General features: G+C 45.1%; 1 pseudogene; it reads right to left on the bottom strand.

The window, feature by feature from the left end:
- Positions 1-8624, bottom strand: part of LOC112071836 (cyclic nucleotide-gated channel cone photoreceptor subunit alpha-like) — a 30662-nt pseudogene extending 22038 nt beyond the window's left edge.
- Positions 8625-25167: the final 16543 nt, after the last annotated feature.

The following is a 25167-nucleotide window of genomic DNA, read 5'->3' as shown; positions in this document are numbered from 1 at the left end:
GTGTACCTCTGTCTCCAGGTGATATTATCATCAGGGTGATGTATGTGTACCTCTGTCTCCTAGGTGATATTATCATCAGGGTGATGTATGTGTACCTCTGTCTCCTAGGTGATATTATCATCAGGGTGATGTATGTGTACCTCTGTCTCCTAGGTGATATTATATCAGGGTGATGTATGTGTACCTCTGTCTCCTAGGTGATATTATCATCAGGGTGATGTATGTGTACCTCTGTCTCCTAGGTGATATTATCATCAGGGTGATTTGTGTGTACCTCTGTCTCCTAGGTGATATTATCATCAGGGTGATGTATGTGTACCTCTGTCTCTGGTGATATTATCATAGGGTGATGTGTTGTGTACCTCTGTCTCCTAGGTGATATTATCATCAGGGTGATGTTGTGTACCTCTGTCTCCTAGGTGATATTATCATCAGGGTGTGTATGTGTACCTCTGTCTCCTAGGTGATATTATCATCAGGGTGATGACCTTTCAGTTTACCTTTGATCCAAGGTTCTCCATTCAGCTACTTTTGATCCATGGTTCTCCGTTCAGCTACTTTTGATCCAAGGTTCTCCATTCAGCTACTTTTGATCCAAGGTTCTCCATTCAGTTACCTTTGATCCAAGGTTCTCCATTCAGTTACCTTTGATCCAAGGTTCTCCATTCAGTTACCTTTGATCCAAGGTTCTCCATTCAGCTACATTTGATCCAGGTTCTCCATTCAGCTACTTTGATCCAAGGTTCTCCATTCAGCTACCTTTGATCCAAGGTTCTCCATTCAGTTACCTTTGATCCAAGGTTCTCCATTCAGCTACATTTGATCCAAGGTTCTCCATTCAGCTACCTTTGATCCAAGGTTCTCCATTCAGCTACCTTTGATCCAAGGTTCTCCATTCAGTTACATTTGATCCCAGGTTCTCCATTCACTTACCTTAATGCTTTTAATAAGAGCAGAATGATGCAGTTATTATGCAGTGTGGTGTATTCTCAATATGTAACACCACCAGTGTATTCTCAATATGTAACACCACCAGTGTAATCTCAATATGTAACACCACCAGTGTATTCTCAATATGTAACACCCCCAGTGTATTCTCAATATGTAACCACACAGTGTAATCTCAATATGTAACACCACCAGTGTATTCTCAATATGTAACACCACCAGTGTATTCTCATTTATGTAACACCACCAGTGTATTCTCAATATGTAACACCAACCAGTGTATTCTCAATATGTAACACCACCAGTGTATTCTCAATATGTAACACCACCAGTGTAATCTCAATATGTAACACCACCAGTGTATTCTCATTATGTAACACCACCAGTGTAATCTCATTATGTAACACCACCAGTGTATTCTCAATATGTAACACCACCAGTGTAATCTCAATATGTAACACCACCAGTGTATTCTCATTATGTAACACCACCAGTGTATTCTCAATATGTAACACCACCAGTGTATTCTCATTATGTAACACCACCAGTGTATTCTCAATATTGTAACACCACCAGTGTATTCTCATTATGTAACACCACCAGTGTATCTCAATATGTAACACCACCAGTGTATTCTCAATATGTAACACCACCAGTGTATTCTCATTATGTAACACCACCAGTGTATTCTCAATTAGTAACACCACCAGTGTATTCTCATTATGTAACACCACCAGTGTATTCTCATATGTAACACCACCAGTGTATTCTCAATATGTAACACCACCAGGTATTCTCAATATGTAACACCACCAGTGTATTCTCAATATGTAACACCACCAGTGTAATCTCAATATTGTAACACCACCAGTGTATTCTCAATATGTAACACCACCAGTGTATTCTCAATATGTAACACCACCAGTGTAATCTCAATATGTAAACACCACCAGTGTATTCTCAATATGTAACACCACCAATGTATTCTCAATATGTAACACCACCAGTGTATTCTCAATATGTAACACCACCAGTGTAATTCTAATATGTAACACCACCAGTGTAATCTCAATATGTAACACCACCAGTGTATTCTCAATATGTAACACCACCAGTGTATTCTCAATATGTAACACCACCAGTGTATTCTCAATATGTAACACCACCAGTGTATTCTCAATATGTAACACCACCAGTGTATTCTCAATATGTAACCACCACCAGTGTATTCTCAATATGTAACACCACCAGTGTATTCTCAATATGTAACACCACCAGTGTATTCCATATGTACACCACCAGTGTATTCTCAAATATGTAACACCACCAGTGTATTCTCAATATGTAACACCACCAGTGTATTCTCAATATGTAACACCACCAGTGTAATCTCAATATGTAACACCAGCAGGAGCAGCAGTCAGAATGTCCTGTGTTTAGACAGAAAAGCTCCGCTCTCAGCCAGTGCATTTTGGATACATTACAAAGTGTCCAAGGACAGGCTAAGTACGCTATCTCTTCCCAGAAGCCAATGTCTAATGAACTGTTCCTCGAAAATCGCCATTAACAAAAAAATGTCTTAAAATATCTTACTCACCCATACTAGAGGTCTTCAGGGTGCTTCTGTAAAATGTCTTAAAATATCTTACTCACCCATACTAGAGGTCCTTAAAAGAGTCCTTCACATAGTCTATACGTGACCATAGACCTAGAATGGTTCTATTTTTATGGACCTGTAGACCTGGTAAAACACAGGGCCTAGCCACAGGGCCTAGCTACAGGGCCTAGCCACAGGGCCCAGCTACAGGCCCAGCTACAGGCCTAGCCACAGGTTAGCTACAGGGCCCAGCTACAGGGCCTAGCTACAAGGCCTAGCCACAGGGCCCAGCTACAGGGCCCAGCTACAGGGCCTAGCCTCAGGTAGCTACAGGGCCCAGCTACAAGGGCTACCTATAGCCTAACCACAGGTAGCTACAGGGCCCAGCTACAGGCGCCAGCTACAGGGCCTAGCTACAGCCTAACCACAGGTAGCTACAGGGCCCAGCTACAGGGCTAGCTACAAGGCCTAGCCACAGGGCCTAGCTACAGGGCCTAACCACAGGTAGCTACAGGGCCCAGCTACAAGGCCTACCTATAGGGCCCAGCTACAAGGCCTACCTACAGGGCCCAGCTACAGGGCCTACCTATAGGGCCCAGTACAGGCCTACCATAGGCCCAGCTACAGGGCCCAGCTACAGGGCCAGCTACAGGGCCTACCTATAGGGCCCAGCTACAGGGCCCAGCTACAGGGCCCAGCTACAGGGCCTAGCCACAGGTAGCTACAGGGCCTACCTATAGGGCCCAGCTACAGGCCCAGCTACAGGGCCTACCTAAGGCCCAGCTACAGGGCCCAGCTACAGGGCCTAGCCACAGGTAGCTACAGGGCCTACCCATAGGGCCCCAGCTACAGGGGCTAGCTACAGGGCCCAGCTACAGGGCCCACCTACAGGGCCCACCTACAGGGCCCAGCTACAAGGCCTACCTACAGGGCCCAGCTACAGGGCCTAGCCACAGTAGCTACAGGGCCTACCTATAGGCATGGTTCTTCTAAAGCTGTGGCAGGTGATCTTTAGAGGGCCAGGACACTGATCCTGTTTAGTGTTTAAGACTTAATCAGAATGTATTTTAGGAGCCTCCTGAAGTCCGCTCCACTCTCAGATCGCTCGCCTGCCTTGATTGTCACTTTGAAAATTGTTTTTCAGTCAGCCAGAATAACCCTCGTCATGACAACAACATGTGTGCTTTCCAAATGACATCCTGTTCCTTTTAAACTGCATTACTTTTGACCAGAGCCCTGTGGGTAGAAACCCTGTAGGTTAGAAGCCCTGGTGGTAGAAACCCTGTGGGTAAGAAACCCTGTGGGTAGAAACCCGTGGGTAGAAACCCTGTGGGTAGAAACCCTGTGGGTAGAAACCCTGTAGGTATAGGCCTGTGGGTAGAAACCCTGTGGGGTAGAACCCTGTAGGTAGAACCCCACCCCTGTGGGTAGAAACACTGTGGGTAGAAACCTGTGGGTAGAAACCCTGTGGGTAGAGCCCTGTGGGTAGAAGCCCTGTGGGTAGAAACCCTGTGATAGAGCCCTGTGGGTAGAAACCCTGTGGGTAGAAACCCTGTGGGTAGAGCCCTGTGGGTAGAAACCCTGTGGATAGAGCCCTGTGAGGAAACACTGTGGGTAGAAGCCCTGTGGGTAGAACCCTGTGGGTAGAAAGCCCTGTGGGTAGAAGGCCTGTGGGTTAGAAACCCTGTGGTAGAAACCCTGTGGGTAGAGCCCTATGGGTAGCAACCCTGTGGGTAGAGCCCTATGGGTAGAAACCCTGTGGGTAGAGTCCTAGGTAGAAACCCTGTGGGTAGAGTCCTATGGGTAGAAACCCTATGGGTAGAGTCCTAATGGGTAGAGTCCTGTGGGTTTTCCCTATGGGTAGAGTCCTATGGGTAGAGTCCTATGGGTAGAGTCCTATGGGTAGAGTCCTAATGGGTAGAGTCCTATGGGTTTCCCTATGGGTAGAGTCCTATTGGTTTCCCTATGGGTAAGTCCTATGGGTAGAGTCCTATGGGTTTCCCTATGGGTAGAGTCCTATGGGTTTTCCTATGGGTAGAGTCCTATGGTTTCCCTATGGGTAGAGTCCTATGGGTAGAGTTCCTATGGTTTCCCTATGGGTAGAGTCCTATGGGTTTCCCTATGGGTAGAGTCCTGTGGGTTTCCCTATGGTAGAGTCCTATGGGTAGAGTCCTATGGGTAGAGTCCTATGGGTAGAGTCCTATGGGTTTCCTATGGTAGGAGTTCTAGGTTCCTATGGTAGAGTCCTATGGGTTTCCCTATGGGTAAGTCCTATGGGTTTCCCTATGGGTTAGAGTCCTATTGGTTTTCCCTATGGGTAGGAGTCCTATGGGTAGAGTCCTATGGGTAGAGTCCTATGGGTTTCCCTATGGGTTAGAGTCCTATGGGTTTCCCTATGGGTAGAGTCTATGGGTTTCCCTATGGGTTAGAGTCCTATGGTGAGTCCATGGGTTTCCCTATGGGTGAGTCCTATGGTTTCCTATGGGTAGAGTTCCTATGCTGGGCTCTGGTCATAAGTAATGCACTATGAAAGGTAGAGCGCGCCACATGGGACAGATACTGAGCCTCCTCTAATCTGTCATCTCCAATCTCACTGCTGATTATCACATCTTACAGCCTAGCATCTGATTGAACGATGGAGAGGATCCTAATGTCATGTGATTGGATGTACCAGGCGGTGATTACACACTGTCACAACCGTACAGACCTGCGTTTCTTTACGACTAGCAGTTATAGTCAGACATACTGTAGTCTGACTTTCCTAAATGTTTCATGTGGGATTTACGAAAACAACGACTCAGCCGTATGCCCCCAGTGGTAAATTGCTCTTGATAAGAGCTGCTAAATGACTCATGTAATGTAAAAATGTAAAGGAAAGACCATTGAAAGACTGAGAATGAATGGAACCATACCAGATATAAGACGAGGCCTATTTTCTAGCTGTCCACACACCCAGTTATTTTTTAAATAGATGCAGGGTACACGTTTGTCATGTCGAGCAGGTTTTGACTGTGAACTGATCATTGATTGGCTGACCTCTTAAAATCTCCACCCGGCACAGCCGGAAAAGGACTGGCCACCTCTCAGAGCCTGGTTCCGCTCTAGGTTTCTTCCTAGGTTCCTGCTTCTAGGGAGTTTTTACTAGTCACCGTGCTTCTGCTTGCTCTTTGTGGTTTTAGGCTGGGTATCTGTAAAACACTGTGGTTTTTGGCTGGGTATCTGTAAAGGCACTGTGTTTGTTTTAGGCTGGGTTTCTGTAAAGCTCTTTGGGGCGTTTCTAGGCTGGGTATTCTTGTAAGTCTTTTGGGGGGTTTTAGGCTGGGTATCTGTAAAGCTCTTTGTGGTTTTAGGCTGGGTATCGGTAAAAGCTCTTGTGGGTTTTAGCTGGGTATCTGTAAAGCACTGTGTGGGTTTTAATGGGTATCTGTAAAGCACTGTGTGTTTAGACTGGGTATCTGTAAAGCTCTGTGTGGTTTTAGGCTGGGTATCTGTAAAGCACTGTGTGGTTTTTAGGCTGGGTATCTGTAAAGCACTGGTGTTTTAGACTGGTATCTGTAAAGCACTGTGTGGTTTTAGACTGGGTATCTGTAAAGCACTGTGTGGTTTTAGGCTGGGTATCTGTAAAGCACTGTGTGGTTTTAGACTGGGTATCTGTAAAGCACTGTGTGGTTTTAGACTGGGTATCTGTAAAGCACTGTGTGGTTTTTAGACTGGGTATCTGTTAAAGCACTGTGTGGTTTTAGGCTGGGTATCTGTAAAACACTGTGTGGTTTTAGGCTGGGTATCTGTAAAGCACTGTGTGGTTTTAGGCTGGGTATCTGTAAAACACTGTGTGGTTTTAGGCTGGGTATCTGTAAAACACTGTGTGGTTTTAGGCTGGGAATCTGTAAAACACTGTGTTGGTTTTAGGCCTGGGTATCTGTAAAAACACTGTGTGGTTTTAGACTGGGTATCTGTAAAACACTGTGTGGTTTTAGACTGGGTATCTGTAAAAACACTGTGTGGTTTTAGACTGGTATCTGTAAAAACACTATGTGATTTTAGACTGGGTATCTGTAAAAGCACTGTGTGATTTTAGACTGGGTATCTGTAAAGCACTGTGTGGTTTTAGACTGGGTATCTGTAAAGCACTTGTGTGGTTTTAGGCTGGGTATCTGTAAGCACTGTGTGGTTTTAGGCTGGGTATCTGTAAAGCACGTGTGTGGTTTTAGGCTGGGTATCTGTAAAGCACTGTGTGGTTTTTAGACTGGGTATCTGTAAAGCACTGTGTGGTTTTAGACTTGGGTATCTGTAAACAACTGTGTGGTTTTAGACTGGTATCTGTAAAACACTGTGTGTTTTAGACTGGGTATCTGTAAAACACTAGTGTGGTTTTAGACTGGGTATCTGTAAAACCACCTGTCATATCACCCTGATGATAATATCACCTAGGAGACAGAGGTACACATACATCACCCTGATGATAATATCACCTAGGAGACAGAGAGTCAGAGACCACTGACCCCTGGTATGGACAGAGAGTCAGAGACCACTGACCTGTGGTGTAGACAGAGAGTCAGAGACTGACCTGTGGTGTGAACAGAGAGTCAGAGACTGACCTGTGGTGTAGACAGAGAGTCAGAGACCACTGACCTGTGGTGTAGACAGAGAGTCAGAGACCACTGACCTGTGGTGTGGATAGTAAAACATGTAAAAGAAGAGACCAGTGTGTTTATTTCCCTGTGAATTTACATTTCACCGAAAGAATGTCCTCTTCAAGTAAATTGGCAGAAAGTTATGAACTGTTCGTTCAAAGTGCTGTAAAATTGAAAATATTCCTAATTATTGATAGCAATCAATGGTAGCCTACGCTAATAATAGCACGGTTATGAATAGAGTCATTGACCACAGACCTGTGGTGTAGACAGAGAGTCAGAGACCATGGTTAGGTTGGTTTTGACCTCACGTGGCTAATATTTGATTCCATGTTTATTTATTGACTATAATCTGTACAGTGGCTAAGAGAGTTTACGTTTTGATTGTCTTTCTCATTTCAAAACGGCTTTATAAAAAGTCATTCAACTTGTGAATGTAAACGTCACTGAAATAACTTCCTGTTTTAAAGTCAAAGTCAAAAAGTCACGAAAATCAATGCTATGATCAAAAATATCTAGTCCTACATGGTTATGTCTGTATATAGGCGATAGTATAGGTAGGTCGTAATTAATTTACTGAGATCAACATTTCTGTTGACCTCAAGTGACATGGTCTTTTGCATGTTTTTTCAGGGTTCGGGGGTATTTTCCATTTAAATTCAGAACGTAAACCCATTTCCAAATCCTTTATTTTCCTAATTGAAAAACATTGGAGAGAAATTGAATTTCAGTTTACTTCCAGATTTGATTGGAATTGAAATATAATTGACCTCAATCCTGATGTTTATTTATTTCGTGATGGAGTGATCTGATCTGTGAAGACCACTGCTGTTAACACGTGTACCTACGGATTAGTGATAGATAATACCATGGCTTTAAACTCTGCTCAAGCAGATCCCAGTTAGGTAAGCTCTGAATATACATATATACGCATATAGCAGTACTATCGGTCTAAAACATCGCAGAATCTTCAAATAGCCTGTAACATAATTACAGTCCATAGTAAGTATCTCTATGATAGCCAATTAACGTTGTTTGTTCAAAGTAACGTTGTTGTTAAACTGACAAAACATGTAGCCTACGATGGGGTGCTCTCTTTACACAATAACCTGGTAGTCGTTTACCAAACACTGATAGGTATATAGTTACAGACGTTCAAACAGCATCTAGACTGTCCTGTGTCGTCGGATAAAGCAACAGTAGCTCACCTGAATGTAGCCTGGTCCTCTCCTCACGCTGTGTTGCACATAATTCCTCTCAAATTGACATTGGATAATTCCATTTTTCAGAAATAATTGTAATCCTACGTCGTTTGGTCGTTAGTTGTTGTCCTGTGAGGAAAAAAATCATAATCCCAATTGTAATCCAGAAAGTAGAGAATTTAGTGAGTGACTTTCAGAGAAGCCTTTCTGTGGTACATTCAGCATCACGGACAGCGCGCTAATAGGAGATCACTGAGCGGTCTGGTAGGGCGGAGCCTCCCGGTGCTCCAAGTCATCAATATTCAACAGGTAAAGAATCTGCCTTTTGTTAATGGTAGGGGCGGAGCTTCTCGGTGCTCCAAGTCATCAATATTCAACAGGCAAAGAATCTGCCTTTTTTTAATGGTAGGGGCGGAGCTTCTCGGTGCTCCAAGTCATCATTATTCAACAGGCAAAGAATCTGCCTTTTTTTAATGGTAGGGGACGGAGACCTACTCGGTGCTCCAATTACCATCAATATCAACAAGAAAATCTGCCTTTTTTAATGTAGGGCGGAGCCTTCTCGGTTCCAAGTCATACAATATTCAACAGGCAAAAGAATCTGCCTTTTTTTAATGGTAGGGGGCGGAGACTTCTCGGTGCTCCAATCATCAATATTCAACAGGCAAGAATCTGGCTTTTAATTAGGAGGCGGAGCCCTCGGTGCTCCAATCATCAATATTCAACAGGCAAAAGAATCTGCCTTTTTTTAATGATAGGGGCGGATCTCTCGGTGCTCCAATTCATCAATATTCAACAGGAAAGAATCTGCCTTTTTTTTAATTGTAGGGCGGAGCTCTTGGTGCTCCAATTCATCAATATTCAACAGGCAAAGAATCTGGCTTTTTTTTAATGATAGGGCGGAGCTCTTGGTGCTCCAATTCATCAATATTCAACAGGCAAAATCTGGCTTTTTTTAATGTAGGGGCGGAGCCTCTTGGTGCTCCAATTCATCAATATTCAACAGGCAAAGAATCTGGCTTTTTTATGTATAGGGGCGGAGCTCTTGGTGCTCCAATTCATCAATATTCAACAGGCAAAGAATCTGGCTTTTTTTTAATGATAGGGCGGAGCCTCTTGGTGCTCCAATCATCAATAATTCAACAGGCAAAGAATCAAAGATGCTTCATATAATTACAATACTAGAATGGACATGAACGTGATTTATAGGATCTCTATGGATGTGTAAGCGATGTGAAATGGCTAGCTAGTTAGCGGTGGTGCGCGCTAATAGCGTTTCAATCAAGGTGACGTCACTCGCTTTGGAACCTTGAAGTAGTGGTTCCCCTTGCTCTGCAAGGGCCGCTGCTTTTGTGGAGCGATGGGTAACGATGCTTCTGGTGGTGACTGTTTTGTGATGTGTGCAGAGGGTCCTGGTTCGCGCCCGGGGCGAGGGGACGCCCGGGTCTCGAGGGGTCGACTAAAGTAAAACTGTTAATGTATCATTTATTAAGTCATATAAAAGGTTCAACATTAAAAAAAGTTGATTCGATTTGTATTTTCCTCTCAGGTAATTAGTAGCAAATAAGTCGACAAAACACCCAGATTCAACAGAATAATGATTTTATTCCAAATCATTTCATCATTTCATTATGAGCGTTCTTGGCCGAAAGCTCATGTAAATGTCTAAATGTAACATTAGCTTCACACTGTTCCTCAAGAAACTAAATTAACGTTTTTCTCTAATTTATTATTATTATTTATTTTTCATTTATTTTCAATTTAAGAGTCTTAAATTATAGTATATGCGTTTATTGTACGTTTAAATCGTTAAGACACATTTCAGTAGAATGCATTCAGTTGTACTGACTAGGTATCCCCTTTTCCCTTTACAACTGACTAGTATCCCCCATTTTCCCTTTTACAACTGACTAGGTATCCCCCTTTTCCCTTTACAACTGACTAGGTATCCCCCTTTTCCCTTTACAACTGACTAGGTATCCCCTTTCCCCTGTCCCTCTACTCATGGTGTGTGAATGTACTCTAATACACCAAGCATGGGATGTATTCTGATCTTTTCGATTTGGTTGACATGCTCACAATATAGATGTTCATGGCAACCTATAAATGTTGTTGTATATCAAGGGAAAACAGTCTGTACATGGGTTTGATGGTGAACATAGAGTGCATTCGCAAATTATTCAGACCCCTTCACTTTTTCCACATTTTGTTAAGTTAAAGCCTTATTCTAAAATGTATGTTTGTTGTTTTTTATTCCCTCATCAATCTACGCTCAATACCACCGTCAACTGTAGGACCTTATATAGTCAGGTGTGCGCCTTTCCAAATTATGTCCAATCAATTGAATTTACCTCAGGTGGACTCCAATCAAGTTGTAGAAACATCTCAAGGATGATCAATGGAAACCTAATGCATCTGAGCTCAATTTTGAGTCTCATAACAAAGGGTCTGAATACTTATGTAAATATGGTATTTCTGTTTTTTATTTTTAATACATTGGGAAAAACGTCTAAACCTGTCTTCCTTTTGTGATTATGTGCATGTCAGACCAACAACCAACCCATGAGATCGAAGGAATTGTCCGTAAAGCGCTGAGACAGGATTGTCCTGTTTTTGCTGTGTCATTATGGGGTATTGTGTGTAGATTAATGAGGGGGAAAAAATACATTTAATCAATTTTAGGATAAGGCTGTAACGTGACAAAAAGTGAAGGGGTCTGAATACTTTCCGAATGGGTTTGACATTGATGAGCTACTGGCTCAATCCTGAGGAACTGGTATCAGAGGAGAAGGCAAGCTTCTCTAGTTCTGGTATCAGAGGAGAAGGCAAGCTTCTCTAGTTCCTCTTCTATTTCATACTCCTCCTCTTCTTGGTAGGCCCCCTCTTCCTCTTCCTCCTTCTTCTATTCTGTTGTTATTCTGTTCCAGATGCCTCAGAAGAAATGTACAATAGTGGGGGGGGGGGAATCACACTACAAAGTACACTGGTGGGAGGGAATCACACTACAAAGTACACTGGGGTGGAGGGAATCACAACTTACACGTGTACACTGGGGTGGAGGGAATCACACACACAGTACACTGGGGGTGGAGGGAATCACACTACACTGTACACTGGGGTGGAGGGAATCACACTACACAGTACACTGGGGTGGAGGGAATCACACTACACTGTACACTGGGGTGGAGGGAATCACACTACAAAGTACACTGGGGTGGAGGAGAATCACACTACACTGTACACTGGGGTGGAGGGAATCACCACACACAGTACACTGGGGTGGAGGGAATCACACTACAAGTTACACTGGGGAAACAGTGACGAAGGAGGCGATGCCAAGCCATGCAGGTGGTAGGATTAGTTGGTAATTGACCGTTGCCGTCCTAACCTGACCATCTGAAATCTGTTGGTCTGTCCCTCTCCAGTGTCATGTCACCTAACAGAAGTTTAATTCTACAAGGTTCATATACGTTTGGTACGTCTGGGGAACGCCCCTAGTAACAAGAAAATAGATACATTTTGGGACAGTGGGCATTTGCCTCAGAAATGTGAGTATGACTTGACCTAGTAACTGTCCTTCAAAATCAATTTTATTTATATATAGCCCTTCGTACATCAGCTAATATCTCGAAGTCCTGTCCAGAAACCCAGCCTAAAACCCCAAACAGCAAGCAATGCAGGTGTAGAAGCACGGTGGCTAGGAAAAACTCCCTAGAAAGCCAAAAACCTAGGAAGAAACCTAGAGAGGAACCAGGCTATGAGGGGTGGCCAGTCCTCTTCTGGCTGTGCCGGGTGGAAGATTATAACAGAACCATGGCCAAGATGTTCAAATGTTCAGGAAAATGACCAGCATGGTCAAATAATAATAATCACAGTGGTTGTAGAGGGTGCAACAGGTCAGCACCTCAGGAGTAAATGTCAGTTGGCTTTTCATAGCTGATCATTAACAGTATCTCTACCCTCCTGATTGTCTCTAGAGAGTTGAAAACAGCAGTCTGGGGACAGGTAGCAAGTCCGGTGAACAGGTCAGGGTTCCATAGCCGCAGGCAGAACAGTTGAAACTGGAACAGCAGTTCCTCTGTAGGATAGACTAGAAAGAATACCATTTTGGGGTTCATTTAAAAAGGAGAATGCCTCTCAAAATCCCCTCCTGTAAAGTAACTTAACCACCCACACATGGTGGCAAGTGGGGCCTGCTTTGGTACACTTCACCAGCATGGGTACCACAGCATTCTGCTGCGATACGCCATCCCATCTGGTTTGGGCTTAGTGGGACTATCATTGTGTTTTCAACAGGACAATGTCCCAACACACCTCCAGGCTGTGTAAGTGCTATTTGACCAAGGAGAGAGATGGAGTGCTGCATGGAGAGAGCTGGGCTGCTGGAGGGGGGAGAGCTGGCCTTGCTGGAGGAGAGCTGGCTGCATGGAGAGAGCTGGCTGCATGGAGAGAGCTGGCTGCTGGAGAGAGCTGCTGTGCTGGAGAGAGCTGGCTGCTGGAGAGAGCTGGCTGCATGGAGAGAGAGCTGGCTGCATGGAGAGAGCTGGCTGCTGGAGAGAGCTGGCTGCATCAGAGTGCTGGGAGAGAGCTGGCTGATGGAGAGAGCTGGCTGATGAAAGAGCTGGCTGATGGAGAGAGCTGGCTGCATCAGAGTGCTGCTGGAGAGAGCTGGCTGCTGGAGAGAAGCTGGCTGATGGAGAGAGCTGGCTGATGGAGAGAGCTGGCTGCATGGAGAGAGCTGGCTGCATCAGATGTGCTGCTGGAGAGAGCTGGCTGCATCAGAGTGCTGCTGGAAGAGATGGCTGCATCAGAGTGCTGCATCAGAGTGCTGCTGGAGAGAGCTGGCTGCATCAGAGTGCTGCTGGAGAGAGCTGGCTGCATCAGAGTGCTGCTGGAGAGAGCTGGCTGCATCAGAGTGCTGCTGGAGAGAGAGGCCATGGACAGATGAGCTTCTGTGTTTTTCAGCATGTTTTACAAAAATAATAGATTTAGAGTGAGATAAACTTGGATTTTTTTTGTGTTATGTCAGGGACACGTACAGGATGAGTGCCATCCACAGCATAACCTTCACTCCAGATCAAAACTACAAACCTACAACCTAATTTTGGACAAACTACCTGGAAGGATTAATACACGATCCAACCGGAACTGAACAGACCAGACAGACCAGATCAACGTCAATTAGCACTGAGGTGTGAAGTGAGACGTGTCAAAGCCTTTGAGCCCAGCAAATGACAGGCTACCCCCCACCCAAATCCAAAGAAGCCACCTCCTACTGTTCAGAGACAATCCCCCACCACACTTCCCTCTCTCTCCCTGCCCTGTCTCCCCTGTCTGTACAGGTACCCCCACCACACTCCCCCCTCTCTCCCTGCCCTGTCTCCCCCTGTCTGGTGCAGGTACCCCCACCACACTCCCCCTTCTCTTCCCTGGCCTGTCTCCCCTGTCGGGTACAGGTACCCCACACACTCCCCCCCCTCCTCCCTGGCCTGTCTCTCCCTCTGGTACAGGTACCCCCACCACACTCCCCCCTCTCTCCCTGCCCTGTCTCCCCCTGTCTTGTACAGGTACCCCCACCCACACTCCCCCCTCTCTCCCTGCCCTGTCTCCCCTGTCTGGTACAGGTACCCCCACCACACTCCCCCCTCTCTCCCTGCCCTGTCTCCCCTGTCTGGTACAGGTACCCCCACACACTCCCCTCTCTCTCCCTGCCCTGTCTCTCCCTGTCTGCGTACAGGTACCCCCACCACACTCCCCCCTCTCTCCCTGCCCTGTCTCCCCCTGTCTGGTACAGGTACCCCCACCACACTCCCCCCTCTCTCCCTGGCCTGTCTCTCCCTGTCTGGTACAGGTACCCCCACCACACTCCCCCTCTCTCCCTGCCTGTCTCCCCTGTCTGGTACAGGTACCCCCACCACACTCCCCCCTCTCTCCCTGGCCTGTCTCTCCCTGTCTGGTACAGGTACCCCCACCACACTCCCCCCCTCTCTCCCTGCCCTGTCTCCCCTGTCTTGTACAGGTACCCCCACCACACTCCCCCTCTCTCCCTGGCCTGTCTCCCTGTCTGGTACAGGTACCCCCACCACACTCCCCCACTCTCTGTTCACCGTCTGCCCTGGCCTGTCTCTCCCTGGCTGGTACAGGTACCCCACCACCTCCCCCTCTGTCTCTCCCTGTCTGGTACAGGTCCCCACCACACTCCCCCCTCCTGTTCACCGTCTGCCCTGGCCTGTCTCCCCCTGTCTGGTACAGGTACCCCATCACCCTCCCCCCTCTCTCCTGAGCTTTTGCTCGCCTCCAGCAGACAGGCACTGTTGGAGCGAGTGACTCTGACTTTACAATGGCTAGCCCCAAGTCGTTATATATTTTGTCTTGTGCATTTTGCTATTTGCCTTATGACTCCTGCATGCTTTGTTGACTATGAACTGTCTTGTTTACCCAACTGTGAGACAGACTGTTCATTCCCACACTCGGGACTCTGACTCTCTATTGGTTACACAGACTTTTGGCCTCCCATCCTATTCTAACCACCTCTCGCCGGCTTTGTATTCATGTTAGCTGATGAAATTGCTGTACAATATGATCTTGTTGCCATCTGATGCACATTCAGATGTCATAAATCAGCACTGCAGAGCTCTCCCTGTCCTCTGCCGTGCCCGGATTGTATTACTGCTGATGATATCTGGAAATGTGCATGTACACCCTGGCCCATCTACTGTTGCTAGACCCAATTCTGACTTGTGCTCTGATATCTGCTTCACTGATTTCTGCTCTTGTAAAAGCCTGGGTTTTCTGCACGTTAACACTAGAAGCTTATTACCTAAAATGGATCAATTGAAAGTGTGGGTTCACAGCTCCGATCCAGATGTGTTGGTCATTACTGAGACGTAGTTAAGAAAGAGTGTTTTGAATACTGATGTTAACCTTTCTGGATATAACCTTTTTCGGAAAGACGCATCTTCCAAAGGTGGGGGAGTGACAATCTTTACGAAGGATCACCGTCAGTGCTCGGTTGTCTCCAAGTCTGTCCCCAAACAATTTTATTTGCTGGTTTTAAGCATTAAACCTTCAAATAGCTCTTTGTTGACTGTTGGGTGCTATCGTCCTCCATCAGCACCGGCCTGTACCCTACCTGCCCTAAGCTCTCTCCTGGCCCCTTACACTAAGTCTGAATTTGTCCTGCTAGGTGACCTAAACTGGGACATGCTTAAACCACCTCACCAAGTCCTAAAGCAATGGGACTCCCTAAATCTTTCTCAGATTATCACCAATCCCACAAGGTATGACTCCAAACACTCAGAAAAGGCTACTCTCCTTGATGTTATCCTCACAAATATTCCTGATAGGTATCAGTCTGGTGTTTTCTGTAATGACCTTAGTGATCACTGTTTTATAGCCTGTGTTCATAATGGCTGCTCAGTGAAATGACCTGTCCTGATTTGTCATTGACGCTTGCTAAAGTACTTTAATGAAGCTGGTCCTCGCTTCATAGTCGTCGCAAAACCCACTGGCTCCAGGTCATCTATAAGTCTTTGCTAGGTAAAGCCCCGCCTTATCTCAGCTGACTGGTCACCATAGCAGCACCCACCCGCAGCGCGCTCTCCAGCAGGTATATTTCACTGATCATCCCCAAAGCCAACTCCCCCTTTGGCCGCCTTTCCTTCCAGTTCTCTTCTGCCAATGACTGGAATGAATTGCAGAAATCACTGAAGCTGGAATCTTATATCTCCCTCTCTAACTTTAAGCATCTGTCACATTCGTTGTAAGAATTATCGGACCAAGGTGCAGTGTGCTATAGTTTCCACATGTTTAATGACTGAAATGCACAAAAACAATAAAGAATGAGCGAAACGTGACGACAATGGAGTGCGCACAGGCATCTAACACATAAACAAGATCCCACAAACACAGGTGGGAAAAATAACTAGTTAAATATGATCCCCAATAAGAGACAACGATTACCAGCTGCCTCTAATTGGGAATCATACAAAACACCAACATAGAAAAAGAAACTAGAACACAACATAGACATAGATATACTAGATCACCCCCAGGCACGCCCTGATCTACTACACCATAGAGAAACAATGGCTCTCTATGGTCAGGGCGTGACAGCATCAGCTGTCAGAGCAGCTCACAGATCATTGCACCTGTACATAGCCCATCTGTAAATAGCCCACCCAACTACCTCATTCCCATATTGTTATTAATTTTTTTCTCCTTTGCACCCCAGTATCTCTACTTGCACATTCATCTTCTGCACATCTATCACTCCAGTGTTAAATTGCTAAATTGTAATTATTTCACCACTATGGACTATTTATTGCCTTAACTCCCTAATCTCACTACATTTGCAAACACTGTATATATATTTTTCCATTGTGTTATTGACTGTACGTTTGTTTATCCCACATGTAACTCTGTGTTGTTCGTGTCACAATGCTTTGCTTTATCTTGGCCAGGTCACAGTTGTAAATAAGAATGTGTTCTTAACTTACTTGCATGGTTAAATAAAGGTTAAAATTTTTACAAAAAAGATGACCTGGCCTCCACAATCACCCGACCTCAACCCAATTAAGATGGTTTGGGATGAGTTGGACCGCAGAGTGAAGGAAAAGTAGCCAACAAGTGCTCAGCATATGTGGGAACTCCTTCAAGACTGTTGGAAAAACATTCCAGATGAAGCTGGTTGAGAGAACACCAAGAGTTTGCAAAGCTGTCATCAAGGCAAAGGGTGGCTACTTTGAACAATCTAAAATATATTTTGATTTGTTTAACACTTTTTTGGTTACTACATGATTCCATATGTGTTATTTCATAGTTTTGATGACTTCACTATTATTCTACAATGTAGAAAATAGTAAAAATAAAGAAAAAACCTTGAATGAGTAGGTGTGTCCAAACGTTTGACTGGTACTGTATGTGTTTTAAAGTAATAAATAGTGAAGTATTTTGTCACGTTCCTGACCTGTTTTCCTTTGTTTTGTATTTGTTTTAGTTGGTCAGGGCGTGAGTTGGGTGGGTTGGTCTAGGTTTGATTTTCTATGTTGGGATTTTGTGTTCGGCCTGGTATGATTCTCAATCAGAGACAGCTGTCAATCGTTGTCCCTGATTGAGAATCATACTTAGGCAGCCTGGGTTTCACCTGTGTTTTGTGGGTGTTTGTTCCTGTGTCAGTGTTTGGGCCACACAGGACTGTTTCAGGTTAGTCACGGTTGTTGTATTTTGTAGTGTTTGTTGTTTTCCCATTAAAATATGAATACTTACCAATCCGCATCTTGGTCCGATCCATGCTCCTCCTCGTCTGAGGAGGAGAACGACTACGACAGCCATTACATATTTGGTCCCCTATTCAAAGCATGAAATGACTACATGTCACGTTCGCTGGAATAATTATCGGACCAAGGCGCAGCGGATGTTGAGTTCCACATCATTTATTAGAAAGTGAAACTTAACAAAACAATAAAACGAAACGTGACTACAGAGGTGCTGCGTGCACTAACTCAAAACACAAAATTCAATATCCCACAAAACACGTGAAAAAAGGCTACCTAAATATGATCCCCAATTAGAGACAACGATTACCAGCTGCCTCTAATTGGGAACCATATCAAGCACACCAACATAGAAATATGAAAACTATAATGCCACATAGAAATAATAAACTAGAACACCACATAGAAATAATAAACTAGAACCCCCCTAGTCACGCCCTGATCTACTACACCATAGAGAAACAATGGCTCTCTATGGTCAGGGCGTGACACTAGATCAAGCTTGTGACTACAGACTTGTTGGATGCATTTGCTGTTTGTTTTGGTTGTGTTTCAGATTCATTCAGGATGATCCGTTACCATGGTAGCGTCCACATGAATGTGGAAGTGTTTACAAACATATTGTGTTCTTATTTACAAATAAAGGGACTCCAAAATGACACAGGACATTATTTACCATGAATTTCTATTGGGCACAAAATAATCTGAAACAACCAAAACAAACAGAAAATGCATCCAACAAATTTGTAGAGTCACAAGCTTGATGTAGTCATTGTGGTGCTATGAATACGGGACCAAATACTTCACTTTTACTACTTTAATACACGTGTGAATTTGTCCCAATACTTTTGGTTCCCTAAAATGGGGGCACTTTGTACAAAAAGTGCTGTAATTTCTAAACGGTTCACAAAATACCCTCAAATTAAAGCTGATAGTCTGCACTTTACCGCCACAGTCATTGTTTGGATGTTAAATCAAAATGTTGGAGTATAGAGCCAAAAGAAGAAACCACGCTACACTGTACATAACTAAATACTGAACTAAATCTCTAGACCTCGGGCTCTATTCAATCCACATCACGGAAGTTCAGCTTTACAGCGTGATTGAATTTAAAGGTAATGTTCCCTCTTTAGCGGATACTGCATTCACAGTAAACACTGCTTATGTCAGCTCAATCAGAAATTACCTTTAAATGTCTATAGCTGAGTCTGTAACGCTTCAGCTTTATAGATGGACGACAGCCCCTCTACTGTAACATCTGACATGCGCTCTGTCAATAGGGTCATCTGTATACGTTGTAAACTCTCAACATTCCTGTAACTATCACAACAGTTCTGGGTCGGCAGCCTGATATTTGATGAACCAGCGATCCAGGTGATTAGGACACAGGACACACGGCCCGTTACACAAAGTAACACCTGACCTGACATAAGCCAAGCGCGCCCAGTTAGCTGAGCGAGACCTGAGAAATCCCTGGCCAATCTGCAGATAGAGATAGAGCCGGCCACCGTTAATCCCAGATTAGACCTGAGCACCATCTGAGCCTCCTAATGCTGCTGCTTGGCCACAGGCACTTAGATGGGCGTACCCCTTTGTGAAGCTAACCTCATAGAGATAGACTAGAGAGCTCTTCTATCTTCAAAATGGACGCTTCTGTGACCCTTCCACATAGATTTACATAGAACGTTTAGAATATATTACAACATATTACACATTGTATAGGCTCTCTGTGTCCTTTTCCTAACCTATTGGAAGTTGACTACTTCGAAATGGTGAAAGCGCTCAATGACGATTAGCCCTGCCCATGCTATAACAGGTTTTGGGCCAAGCGAGTCCTCTATCCATCTCTATGAGTAACCTCAGGTAGGCTATCATAGTGGTCTGTCATGCGTAGACTTAACAGAAGAGCAAACAGACTTTACAAAAGAGACAGAAATAACGGTAGTGTAAACAACCAGACCAGAATAGAGCCCTGGGTTTCCAGATGGAGCGGTTTCTACTGTAGTCAGTGTATAGGGGGTTGCCTGGCTGTAGAAGAAGGGCTTACCACTTAGTTCCCTAGCCTAAGTACGGAGAAAGTTATAAGGACAGGGATTCCAACCTGATTGGTCATTAGGCTGTCTCCAGTCATACAGCTAATACTAATGTAAATTAGTTAGTAATCAATAACATGGCATTAATTAAGGTTTTCATTTGAAGGAAAAAAGGGCATCACAGCATGAAGAGTATTTACATTAACTTTGTTTCTGGGATTTCATGAATTTGACAATCGTAATCATCTGAATTGAATAGAGATTCCAACCCCCGACATTCTCTCAGTAGACTTGTCTTTTAACCCCTGACCATCTGCCATTAGACTTGTCTTTTAACCCCTGATCATCTGTCAGTAGACTTGTCTTTTAACCCCTGACCATCTGTCAGTAGACTTGTCTTTTAACCCCTCGACCATCTGTCAGTAGACTTGTCTTTTAACCCCGACTCATCTGTCAGTAGACTTGTCTTTTAACCCCCGACCATCTGTCAATAGACTTGTCTTTTAACCCCGACCATCTTCAGTAGACGTGTCTTTTTAACCCCCGACCATCTGTCAGTAGACTTGTCTTTTAACCCCGACCATCTGTCAATAGGACTGTCTTTTAACCCCCGACCATCTGTCAGTAGACTTGTCTTTAAACCCCCGACCATCTGTCAGTAGACTTGTCTTTTAACCCCGACCATCTTTCAGTAGACGTGTCTTTTAACCCCCGACCATCTGTCAATAGACTTGTTCTTTTAAACCCCGACCATCTCAGTAGACGTGTCTTTTAACCCCCGACCATCTGTCAGTAGACTTGTCTTTTAACCCCGACCATCTGTCAATAGACTTGTCTTTTAACCCCCCGACCATCTGTCAATAGACTTGTCTTTTAAACCCCGACCATCTCAGTAGACTGTCTTTTAACCCCCGACCATCTGTCAATAGACTTGTTCTTTAACCCCGACCATCTGTCAATAGATTGTCTTTTAAACCCGACCATCTCAGTAGACTTGTCTTTAACCCTGACCATCTGTCAGTAGACTTGTCTTTTAACCCCTGACCATCTGTCAGTAGACTTGTCTTTTAACCCCGACCATCTGTCAGTAGACGTGTCTTTTAACCCCCGACCATCTGTCAGGTAGACTTGTCTTTTAACCCTGACCATCTGCCATTAGACTTGTCTTTTAACCCCTGACCATCTGTCAGTAGACTTGTCTTTTACCCCTGACCATCTGCCAGTAGACTTGTCTTTTAACCCCCGACCATCTGTCAGTAGACTTGTCTTTTAACCCCGACCATCTGTCAGTAGACTGTCTTTTAACCCCCTGATCATCTGTCAGTAGACTTGTCTTTTAACCCCTGACCATCTGTCAGTAGACTGGTCTTTTAACCCCCGACCATCTGTCAGTAGACTTGTCTTTTAACCCTGACCATCTGTCAGTAGACTTGTTTTTAACCCCCGACCATCTGTCAGTAGACTTGTCTTTTAACCCCGACCATCTGTCAGTAGACTTGTCTTTAACCCCGACCATCTGTCAGTAGACTTGTCTTTTTAACCCCCGACCATCTGTCAGTAGACTTGTCTTTTAAACCCCGACCATCTGTCAGTAGACTTGTCTTTTAACCCCTGACCATCTGTCAGTAGACTTGTCTTTTAACCCCTGACCATCTGTCAGTAGACTTGTCTTTTAACCCCCGACCATCTGTCAGTAGACGTGTCTTTTAACCCCCGACCATCTGTCAGTAGACTTGTCTTTTAACCCCCGACCATCTGTCAGTAGACTTGTTTTTAACCCTGACCATCTGTCAGTAGACTTGTCTTTTAACCCCCGACCATCTGTCAGTAGACTTGTCTTTTAACCCCGACCATCTGTCATACTGTCTTTACCCCGACCATCTGTCAGTAGACTTGTCTTTTAACCCCCGACCATCTGTCAGTAGACTTGTCTTTTAACCCCCGACCATCTGTCAGTAGACTTGTCTTTTAACCCCGACCATCTGTCAGTAGACTTGTCTTTTAACCCCCGACCATCTGTCAGTAGACTTGTCTTTTAACCCCTGACCATCTGTCAGTAGACTTGTCTTTAACCCCCGACCATCTGTCAGTGACTTGTCTTTAACCCCGACCATCTGTCAGTAGACTTGTCTTTTAACCCCGACCATCGTCAGTAGACTTGTCTTTTAACCCCCTGACCATCGTCAGTAGACTTGTCTTTTAACCCCCGACCATCTGTCAGTAGACTTGTCTTTTTAACCCCGACCATCTGTCAGTAGACTTGTCTTTTAACCCCCGACCATCTGTCAGTAGACTTGTCTTTTAACCCCTGACCATCTGCCATTAGACTGTCTTTTAACCCCCGACCATCTGTCAGTAGACTTGTCTTTTAACCCCCGACCATCTGTCAGTAGACTTGTCTTTTAACCCCCGACCATCTGTCAGTAGACTTGTCTTTTAACCCCCGACCATCTGTCAGAGACTTGTCTTTTAACCCCTGACCATCTGTCAGTAGACTTGTCTTTTAACCCCCGACCATCTGTCAGTAAGACTTGTCTTTTAACCCCGACCATCTGTCAGTAGACTTGTCTTTTAACCCTGACCATCTGTCAGTAGACTTGTCTTTTAACCCCCTGACCATCTGTCAGTAACTTGTCTTTTAACCCCCGACCATCGTTCAGTAGACTTGTCTTTTAACCCCTGACCATCTGTCAGTAGACTTGTCTTTTAACCCCCGACCATCTGTCAGTAGACTTGTCTTTAACCCCTGACCATCTGTCAGTAGACTTGTCTTTTAACCCCCTGACCATCTGTCAGTAGACTTGTCTTTAACCCCCGACCATCTGTCAGTGACTTGTCTTTTAACCCCCTGACCATCTGTCAGTAGACTTGTCTTTTAACCCCCGACCATCTGTCAGTAGACTGTCTTTTACCCCCTACCATCTGTCAGTAGACTTGTCTTTTAACCCCCTGACCACTGTCAGTAGACTTGTCTTTTAACCCCCTGACCATCTGTCAGTAGACTTGTCTTTTAACCCCCGACCATCTGTCAGTAGACTTGTCTTTTAACCCCTGACCATCTGTCAGTAGACTTGTCTTTTAACCCCCGACCATCTGTCAGTAGACGTGTCTTTTAACCCCTGACCATCTGTCAGTAGACTTGTCTTTTAACCCCTGACCATCTGTCAGTAGACTTGTTCTTTTAACCCCGACCATCTGTCAGTAGACTTGTCTTTAACCCCCTGACCATCTGTCAGTAGACTTGTCTTTTAACCCCGACCATCTGTCAGTAGACTTGTCTTTTAACCCCTGACCATCTGTCAGTAGACTTGTCTTTTAACCCCCGACCATCTGTCAGTAGACGTGTCTTTTAACCCCCTGACCATCTGTCAGTAGACTTGTCTTTTAACCCCTGACCATCTGTCAGTAGACTTTCTTTTAACCCCTGACCATCTGCCATTAGACTTGCTTTTAACCCCTGACCATCTGCCATTAGACTTGTTTTAACCCCGACCATCGTCAGTAGACTTGTCTTTTAACCCCGACCATCTGTCCATAGACTTGTCTTTTAACCCCTGACCATCTGTCAGTAGACTTGTCTTTTAACACCCCGACCATCTGCCATTAGACTTGTCTTTTAACCCCTGACCATCTGCCAGTAGACTTGTCTTTTAACCCCCGACCATCTGTCAGTAGACTTGTCTTTTAACCCCCGACAATCTGTCAGTAGACTTGTCTTTTAACCCTGACCATCTGTCAGTAGACTTGTCTTTTAACCCCGACCATCTGTCAATAGACTTGTCTTTTAAACCCCGACCATCTCAGTAGACTTGTCTTTTACCGCCGACAATCTGCCATTAGACTTGTCTTTTAACCCCCGACCATCTGTCAGTAGACTTGGCTTTTAACCCGTGACCATCTGCATTAGACTTGTCTTTTAACCCCTGACCATCTGCCAGTAGACTTGTCTTTTAACCCCGACCATCTGTCAGTAGACTTGTCTTTTAACCCCCGACCATCTGTCAGTAGACTTGTCTTTTAACCCCCGACCATCTGTCAGTAGACTTGTCTTTTAACCCCCGACCATCTGTCAGTAGACTTGTCTTTTAACCCCTGACCATCTGTCAGTAGACTTGTCTTTTAACCCTGACCATCTGTCAGTAGACAAATTGTCTGTAGGCATCTACGAAATTGTATTGTCATATTCTGTTTCCGTCAGCGAAGGTCGTGACTTTTTTCATGCATTAGGTAATTCATCCAAATGAAGTGTTGGTGTGTCACACCCTGATCTGTTTCCCCTGTCTTTGTGACGGTCTCCCACCCCCTCCAGGTGTCACCCATTCTCCCCATTACCCCCTGTGTGTATTTCTACCTGTGTTCTCTGTTTGTCTGTTGCCAGTTCATCTTGTCTTGTCAGAGTGCTTTCCCGTCTTCCTGTTTCTCAAGTTCTGTTTCCTAGTTTTCCCGGTCTGACTATTCTGCCTGCCCTGATCACAAACCCCTGCCTGTCCTTGACCTGCCCTTTGCCTGCCCCGTGTTTACAATAAATCATCTGAGAACTGTGCTATCCGCCTCCTGTCTGCATCTGGGTCATATCCTGAAGTGCGTGTGTTGTGTGTGTGTTTGTGTGTGTGTGTGTGTGGTGTGTGTGTGTGTGTGTGTGTGTTGTGTTGTGTGTGTGTGGTGTGTGTGTGGTGTGTGTGTGTGTGTGTTGTGTGTGTGTGTGTGTGTGTGTGGCGTGTGTGTGTGTGTGTGTGTGTGTGTGTAATAGAGACTCTTGTGATACACTGCTTGCTTCTCTACACTGATTACACAGCTGAGGAGTGATTGATTTACAACCTCTACACCAATATAAAGCTTTCAATGTCAGCCAAGGAGAGCAGAATAATCATTAGTCCCCTCTGCTGGCTCTGCCCACTCTGCTGGCTCTGCCCGCTCCTGCTCGCTCTGCCCGCTCTGCCCACTCTGCTGGCCCTGCTGGCTCTGCCCACTCGTTGGGCTCTGCCGCTCTGCCGGATCTGCTGCTTGCCCACTCTGTCCACTCTGCTGGCTCTGCCCACTCTGTCCACTCTGCTGGCTCTGCCCACTCTGTCCACTCTGCTGGCTCTGCCCACTCTGTCCACTCTGCTGGCTCTGCCCGCTCTTGCTGGCTCTGCCCCCTCTGCCCGCTCTGCCCGCTCTGTCCGCTCTGCCCCCTCTGTTCGCTCTGCCCCCTCTGTCCACTCTGCCCACTCTTCCCGCTCTGTCCCCTCTGCCCGCTCTGCCCAGCAGTCTACAACCAACTTGCAGCCAACCTTTTATGCAAATACGTAAAGTACGTCAGACAATTTTTTTTTTAATGACAGGCCTGATGGAAACAGAACATTTTTCAGTAAACTTTCCAAATGTGCAACAAAACAAAATACGGTGAATATTTTTGTGTCTGTAAAATGAATTATGTGAGAAATGTATGTGGAAACGCTTTTATGTGCAAATATTGATATAATAACCATCATATAG

Source organism: Salvelinus sp. IW2-2015, unplaced genomic scaffold, assembly GCF_002910315.2.
Source record: "Salvelinus sp. IW2-2015 unplaced genomic scaffold, ASM291031v2 Un_scaffold1738, whole genome shotgun sequence".
Classification (NCBI taxonomy): domain Eukaryota; kingdom Metazoa; phylum Chordata; class Actinopteri; order Salmoniformes; family Salmonidae; genus Salvelinus; species Salvelinus sp. IW2-2015.
Note: the sequence above shows the minus strand (reverse complement) of the source record. Positions and strands in the feature narration are given on the sequence as shown.